Here is a 9,101-nt window from a genome sequence, read left to right as displayed (position 1 = left end):
GATCAAAAGAAGTTACATTTGGCTGCCTTACATGTTTGCTAATTATAAATCAACAAAATACACCTAACCACCTGTAGACACCCATTTGTGTCTCCCCAAAACCAAACCCAGTGATGAGTACCTTTCACGTTGAATCATAATTAATCGAATGAAGTGAAAGTGTGGAAAGTTTAGTGTTGCGGATAGTTTTAATTTCTTTTCTCTTCTCTCTGTTTTTGAAAACCTATTTTAAGAAAACAGAAAATCCAGTTTGGTTGGTCCATGATATGGGTCCAATAATAGTCTAGTTGGATAGGGCTTGAAAAGAGCTTTCCGACGATATATTATAAGCCCAATTCCGATGAATATTGAAAAAGTTATGGCCAAATTACTGAACTGGGTCCGGTTTTAGCCTTGTATGCGGCCCAATGATCTAGAGGAGGGCCTAATATAGATTTATCATTCCTAATGCAATTAGGAATGGTTTTAGTCTTCTAGATTCTTCTAGAAGGTTCTTTTCATTCCTAATTTAATTATCATTGATAAATTGACTTTTGTTGACTTTTAGAGTTTTAATCAGAACAAAAGAATGTTTTTGAGGAAAATACGATTTTATCCTCCTGTACGGCAATTTCTATCTGATTCTAGAAAACGCGTTAATAATTAAGTTGGCGCCAAACGCCAGCATTAGCGCCTGGCGCTAATGTCAGCGTCTGGCGCTAACCTTTGTTTTACGCGTCAGAACTCTGTTTTGATTTTTATCTTTTTGGTTGATTTTCTTTATAAATAGCCTTCTAAAAACTCCGTTTTCAAGCATCAATTATCATCAATTCTTATTCTTTCGAATTCTCACCAACGCTCATCAAGATTTTCTTGATTACTCTCTCTCTCTCTCTCTTTTCTAAACTAGCTTTCTCTCAAATACAAAATTCCGCACACATTAGAATTAGAAACACCTAGCCATATTCGAAGTTGCCTTCGCCCTAGACGGGAAAGGTTTTAATTTCTGAGGGTTTGGTCCCAAATCTCTATTTCAATTATTTAATTTAATTGTGTTTTATTATTTTCCTTGAAGTTACTAACGTGTGTATTTTGTTATTAGAAAGAGGTACGAGGCATCCAAGTAAGTACCTTAATGGTTTTTATTGATATAGAAATCATGCTTAGATTGTTATTATAATTCCTAGTATCATGTTCAGGGTAAATTTAATATCAAGTATGTTTAAAAGTATGATGCCTTTTATTTTCTTCCTAATAGCATGTTAGTATCATGTAAGGGTTAAAGCTTTGATCTTTATTGCTTAGTGACATGCTAGGGTTTGTTATTAATCTTGTTAGTATCATGCCTAGGATCTTGCTATTATTATTATGCTTTATTTTTAACATGATTATTATAATAATTGTTATAATAATTATTATTATGTTGCTTGATATTTATTTTTATTGCTTGATCACGCCTTTTATGCATGTTTAAAGGGAATTGGTACTTGTAATCACGCTTAATAAGATAATTAATAATCTTGTTTAGGGTTAATTTGATTATAATTCAAGTGATCGCCAATAATAGTTTTGTTTGTGCATTACTATTCAACCAACATAGATAAACAGGTTTAGGGTAAACCTATTGATTGCATGTTAGTCAGAAAGCGCACATGAATACGATCAGAATAAAGTAGAGGCCTATTATTAGGGCAGGTTCAATCTCTTTTAGGTTGGATTTGTACCTTCATCCCCGAACAGCAGTCATGGTTCAAGACCTATTGGAGTTGACGATATCATGGATCGTTAAGGGGTGTAACCTTCATCCTATGAACGGTTTACAAGTTTCTAAAACTTGTTGGCGACTCTTTTGCTCTATCTTCTTTCCCTTTGGACGCCACCGTACTTTAGTGTATGATCACAGTGGGGTTCAAGGTAGGGGTAATGCTTGAAATATTCCCTACAGTTTTTGGCGACTCCACTGGGGAGGATTTCTATTTTAATTCCTGAAATTTATTTCGGCAATGATTTAGAATGAGTGGACGAGACTCGAAACGTTCTAATTTAAGTATTTCATGTGCGTAATTTTGATTAACATTATTGTCATATGCATAAAAAAAGATCTCATTGGAAAGACCATCCGTAATGAGTTAAAACATAGGATTTTACACGTAGGAAATTTGAGGAATATCTTTCACAACTAGGACCGAAATAACACTGCGCGAAACTGGAAAACTTTATCGAGCACAGAAAGCTGCTGAGGCATGTAGGAACTAGCATTAGCGAACAAAGATTAGTGCCATTATTTTGACCTTAGCGCCAGACGACAGCCTCTGTTCGCTGGCGCCAAGTTCTTCCAATACCAAGCTAGAAATACGCGTTCTAATTTCGACCAGTTTTTAGCATTGCTTGCTCGATCCTACTTCCTGATTGAGTTTTTCTCACTTTTCCAAAACCCATATGTGTTCTACATATGGACATAACCCCCTGGGAATTCATGCTCCATCTACCTAATTGAACGCTCTGAGCAACAAAGGGTACATCCGAGAATGTTGAATTCACCAAACCATGGAAGCGAGCTTTTCTAAAACTCGCGGTGTCCCATCCACTCGCGCCAACCCTTCACGGTTAGGCTTCCGCGCGGTGCATCCGGACAATTAATTATGGACTCTCTATTGACTAACCAATATCCCAAACTTTAGAGAACTAGAGCCATGGTTAGGTTGCAAACTCATTGCATCATATTGTGCCTACTTGACTAATTGTGCATTATTTGTTGTGCAGATACTATGTTCTCTTAACCGCTTGTTTGACTTGTGCTAAGATTAAATAAATTAATGACTAAAAGGACTTTGCCTAATTAATTAATTAATTAATTAATTTGAGTAAATAAAGTCTAATATTTTAACCAGAATTGACCTAGTACGAATTTAGGCATACCCCTGTTGATTAATAATACCGAAAACAGTCTCAGATTGAAGCTCCAGCAATGGCGCCATAGTTTGAACTGTAGCGCCACTCTGTGGAGTGTGGCGCCTGGCGAAAATGGTGTCGTCTGGCGCTACACTGCAAAGAGAGGCGCAAGTCCTGTCGTATTGACGACAGTTCGGATTATTGGTTGAATCATCACTTTGCGTCTGATTAATCTGCTAATTAATTTGGTTAAAATTTTACTGTCAATAATACCTTGTTAAGTCATTAATTAAGTCTAGTCACATAGTCTAGCCACATGGTCATGACACGATTCTTAATAAGTCACCTACACTCACTAGTCTTAGCACACACTTTGAGTACATGTCACCATGACCATGCCTTAGGTTCATGCATGAGTCGGTTTTTTCCATCATTTAAGTTGGGGGTACATTCCATTCTTAATTCTTCATATCCCTCCATCTACATCATCTTTCTTCACTTCCTCCATCCATTACATGTTTGATAGAGTTTGAGTCAAACAATTAACAATGAATATCCCCAAAATTCCTTTTCCAGTACCTGGTCGAGGAGAGAAGGGCGATTAATCAAAGATAACCTCTTTATTCAAGTCTCACTTTTTGATAAACCAATTTGTTTAAAGAGGAAGGCTAAAAAGATAATGGAAAGTCAAGAAGAGGTCAATGAACTTAGGAGTCAATTGACTGACGTGGCTGAGGTGTTAAAGGCTTTAACCCTCAAAATTGATGACCCTGTGAAGCAACAACAAATGAACTTTATGCAAGAAAGATTGAGCAAGCTATCTAGTGACTATAAATTTCAGGGCATTAGTTCACAAGGGATCTCGCCGGACAAGGAACTTCTTCCGCATAAGTTCAACGCCACTGACATCCCAAAATTCAAGGCAACAGATAACCCTTACTTTCATCTAAGAGCTTTTGAAACTATAATGAACATTAAGGGAATTGATAAGAAAGTCTTTCATTCTTTGTTTTCTTGATCTCTTGAGATCGTTTGTCAACAATGGCTCTTTTCCCTTGACAAAGAGAAAACCTCTTCTTGGGAATCGATAACAAACGCTTTCATAGATAGATATAAGTGCAACATTCAAGACGAAACAGACCATAGACAATTTGAGATGTTAAAACAAAAAGAAAATGAAGGGTTCACTTATTTCTTCAACAAGTGGAGGGAAACTTCTGCTAATATGGTCAAGGTTCCTACCAAAAAAGAATCTGTGAGGGTGTTTATCAAGAATCTCCAAGGGAAGTATTCAAAGAACTTAAAATACCAACACAATCTGAATACTTTCAAGGCTGTCTATAATATAGGCATTAACATTGAAGATGACCTTCTGAAAGATAATAGTGCGAGAGGAAAGAAGAACGACCATCCTTCTTATTCCTCACCCATTAATGAGGTACATGCTACGAACGCCTCTAAATCGCGAATCCAAAGATCAAAAAGAGTGTTCACCCCACTTGGTATGAGTTATGAAACAGCTTTCGAGAAGCTACATCACAAAGGACTAGTCATGCCCATAGGGCCTATCAAAGATCCAGTTCCAGAAGCCAGGCCACCCAAGTGGGACCCTAATAAGCACTGCAAATATCATCAAGGAAAGGGTCACGACACTGAGGAGTGTTGGAAACTCAAAGAAGCTATTCAAGATCTGATCGATGACAATAAAACTTCCGAGGTTCTAGCCATTGAAGAAGATCAAACATCTTTCGATCCATCACTTCTTATCACACTTATAGGTGAGCCCATGATCGTGACAGCTTATATAACCTCTCTCGATGAAGTGGCCATAATTGAGGAGGATGAAAGTCTTTTCTTAGATAATACCAGGGAAGACTCGTCAAGTCTAAAGGAGGACGTTCGAAAACTGCAAGATGTCATTGCCATGCTCTTGAATGTGGTAGAAGGACTAGCAAATCGGGTGATGGTTATCGAACAAAATTCTCGCCAAGGATTTAATAAAGAACTCAGTTCTCCTAAGCCACGGGAAAAACGGACCATTGAAGAATACACACCAATAAGAATGACTTACAATGAAGCTTTTGACTGTCTTCACGATCAAGGTCATATTCACCCCATTATTCCCAGTCAAGACCCTCCGCCTGAAAAACGGTTTCCCAATTGGGATCCAAATTCTTATTGTCGATACCATAGAGGTCGTGGTCACACCACCGAAGTATGTCTCGCCCTCAAAGATCGTGTTCAAGATCTCATTGATTCAAATCTCCTTCATGTTCCTCCGTGCGACAAGAAGGCCAAGATTAGTAACAATAACAACAGTGGCTGTAAAGGAAAGAAGAACGACTATCCTTCTTCTTCCGAAAACACCTACTCTAGTAACAATATTGGTACTTTCGACCTTAATGAAATCTTAGTCATGGATAATCGAGGATTTAGAAAGAAACTAAGAAAGGATTTCACCCCTATAGGAATTAGCTACTATGATGCTTTCGATCGACTCCATGCAAAGGGACTCATTACTCCTATTGGACCCATTCAAGATCCCCCACTTGAGAAGAGATTGCCTAGTTGGAACCCAAATGTACGCTGCAAGTACCATCAAGGTAGGGGTCATACTACTGAGAGCTGTTGGAAGCAATCCAATATTTGATCGATAATAACGGGCTTCCAATACCTCCAGTTGGCAAGAACACCAAGTGATGATAAACACAAGGCAAGAGGCGAGCTGCAACGACAAGATTTCATGATCTTTCTTTTTCTATTTTTCTTTCATTTTTTCCCTCTCCCCAATAAGTCTAGCATAGGCACCTTTCTTTTCCCTTAGATTAATTTTGTAGATGTAGGGAATATTTCAAGCGTTAACCCCTAGCTTGAACCCCACTGTGATCATACACTAAAGTACGGTGGCGTCCAAAGGGAAAGAAGATAGAGCAAAAGAGTCGCCAACAAGTTTTAGGAACTTGTAAATTGTTCATGAGGTGAAGGTTACACCCCTTAACGATCCAGGAGATCGTCAACTCCAATAAGGTCTTGAACCAAATAGGGTTCGGGGATGAAGGTACAAATCCAACCTAAAAGAGATTGAACCTACCCTAATAATAAGCCTCTACTTTATTCTGATCGTATTCATGTGCGCTTTCTGACTAACATGCAATCAATAGGTTCACCCTAAACCTGTTTATCTATGTTGGTTGAATATTAATGCACAAATAAATCTATTATTGGCGATCACTTGAATAATAATCAAATTAACCCTAAATAAGATTATTAATTATCTTATTAAGCGTGATACAAGTACAAATTCCCTTTAAACATGCATAAAAGGTGTGATTGACAAGGGGAGAATGTATGTCGTTATCTACCCTTCCCCCAAGTCAAACAAAATTTGTAAACACCTAACCAACCTTATATGAATATAGGGCAAGTTAAGGGTCTATCCCTAGGGAATGCAATGATGAAAACTAGAGTCTAAGTCAAGCTACCTCGAAGATGGAGTTGATATTATGGTTGGCACTATGGTAAAATAAAGCAAGTCTAATCAAGTAAAACAAAGTTCTAAACACTAGGGATATGGGTTCCACATGCAAGTTCAATGATAATGCTAGTTTAGAGCTCAATCAATTAATTCAAGTATTGCAATGGACAAACAATAGTAGCAATCAAGAGAGTTCAAATTCTATCTCCTATAGGCCAATCTAGGTGTCACTATGAAAGGCAAATCAAGAAGAATCATAAGCAAACCCAATCAATTAGAGCAACTTTCAATTCAATTGTTCATGTCATTAAGAGTTGCAATGCAATCTAGATTAATCTTATAGGTTGATCACTCCTAGTCTAATCAATCACATGCAAAACTATGTCAACCAATTTAATTGCAACAAATCAATCAATCAAAGAGCATCAACTAGCAATTTCATTAATCAAACATGCTTCCCCCTTTCCCTAGCAACTAATCTACTCACTAATCATGGTGAAATTTAAGAACAAACAACTAGATATTGCTTTAATCTTCATTTCTATATCAAAATCTAAGAGAAATCAAAATAATCAACAATATCAAATTCAAATCCAAAGAAGAACAAGCAACAAGCAAAAATCAAATAGCAAGTAAGTAAAAGATGAAAGAAGGAAGAGATTCTCACTAATATTGATGATTGAAAATGAAGAAATCCAAACTTGATTGATCAAATGTTGAGTTACAAATCCAAAACCAAGAACTTCTCTCTAACTTCTCTCTAGATTCTCTCTCTAAAACTAAGCTAATGAAAATTATCAAAAAGTTGGTTTCAAAAAGGAAATACAATTCTATTTATAAGCAAAGAAGAAATCGGCAGCTCCCGCGCCCTCTCTCGATAGACCCGTGCCCGCGGAGAAATGGGTACGGAACCCTCCGCGGGCTATTTGGGCAGACCCCGCGCCCGCGGCAACAGAGACCCTCGCCCGCGGCAGTGAAACCCGCGCCTGCGGCTAATCCCCTGCTCCCAAAGCCTGATCAGGGGGCCGCAGTCTCTCTGAATGGAGCGGCCTCTCCATTTTACCCGCGCCCGCGGAGAGCCCGCGGGGCAACCGCGGCAAGTTCCTGCCAAGTTTTGGCAATTTTGAGTAACATAGGCCCGCGCCCGCGGCAAGATGACCCGCGCCCGCGGCCTGCTGGATTTGCCTTGGAAACCTCTCCGAGGCTTCTCCAAGGCCTCTCTAAGCCCTCTCTAGCCAAATGCTTCTTCCTTGCTTGATCATTAAGGTCCCAAATTGAATCCTTTGCCAAAGTGATTCTCACAATACCTACACAAGTAAACAAAGAAAGGAAATAAAAGGGAAAAAGAGCCAAATAAAGGAAAACACGATAAAAACACGAGAATCATAAAGAAAAGAGGAAAAAGAGAAACTAAAGGAAAAAGGACCAAAAATAAGAGAAGAAAGCATGAAAAGGGGAAAGAAATAACCCTAAAAGACTACCCTATGAGTGCCATAAATGACACTCATAAAATTCCCCCAAGCTAGACTTTTGCTCGTCCCGAGCAAAACAAAGGCTAAAAAGGAATAAGAAGGGCTTATTCGAAGCAAAAAGAAAAAGAAGGGCGAGAATTTACACTAAGACTCACTGTCGTAGGAATCACGGTTGTTTTTAGCTACAACAAGCCATTTAAACCCCTAGATCGCTCTAGAGGACGAGTGATGCTCTCGTAAGGGTATCCTAAGAGTTTACCCATAACTCTCCACCAAACCCCCAAGAGGCAAACCAGAGAAGGAAAAGAAAGAGGAAAAAGGAAACAAAATCTTTACGAAATGGACTTTACAAAGAGAATATAATTCAAATGAATAATAACCTTTCTAAAGAGAATTATGGTATGCACGTTATAAGATACCTAAGGTTGATTGAAACATAAATATGCTAAGCATAGGAACTAGTTATCACATTCCACTTTCTTCCCAAACGGTCATACCGCGTTCCCCCTACTAATCTCATGTCTCCCCTTAGTGAGCATCTCATAGATTCCGCGAAGGAACCGGAAAAGGATCAAATTTTTGGGCTACTCGACATCTTGATTTCGCATCCCCTTTCCTTAGTCTACAACCTATGATTCCCTCCACCGATGAAAGACTCAACTCCTAGGTCCAAAGGTCTTCCCCAAGGTTGTAACGTAAGGCAAGAAGGGTTAAGGTAGGCTTAAAATTTAAAATTTGGTGGTTATCCTAAATTGTGAAGCAAAGACCGGCCAAATCTCAACACCAAACTTAAGTAATCACCAAACAAAAACGTATTAACACCCCCAAGCTTATTCAAAGCAACAATCTACAATCACTAGAACAAAAAGCGCAAGCGCTTTCCCCCCAAGCTAAAAGAAACATTGTCCTCAATGCATAGAGAGGAGAAAGATACTTCAAGTTTTTTGTTTTGTTTTGTTTTTTTTTTTTTTATTTTCTCATTAATAAAATTGTTTGAATTTCCTTGAACTCCTTAAAAACATTAGTCCTTGCCCTTTATTTTTACTAAGGACGGGTTTTACATAAGCATTTGCCATTATTTACCAAATATAAACAACTCAATTATGTGTACCAATTCGAACCAAACCCCAACTTCATAGACCACAATCACCAAACATTGACCCTTGCTTCACAAAAACCAAAAAGAAGGAGAACGAAACAAAAGGCTCAAGATATCTAATTATGCGGCTTGAAAAGAGGGAAAAGGGTTCAAAGTGGTAACAAGTAGGCAAATGTATCCCAAA

This window comes from Chenopodium album, chromosome 6 (genome assembly GCF_948465745.1).
Source record: "Chenopodium album chromosome 6, dcCheAlbu1.1, whole genome shotgun sequence".
Taxonomy (NCBI): Eukaryota; Viridiplantae; Streptophyta; class Magnoliopsida; order Caryophyllales; family Amaranthaceae; genus Chenopodium; species Chenopodium album.
This window is presented reverse-complemented; position numbering follows the sequence as displayed.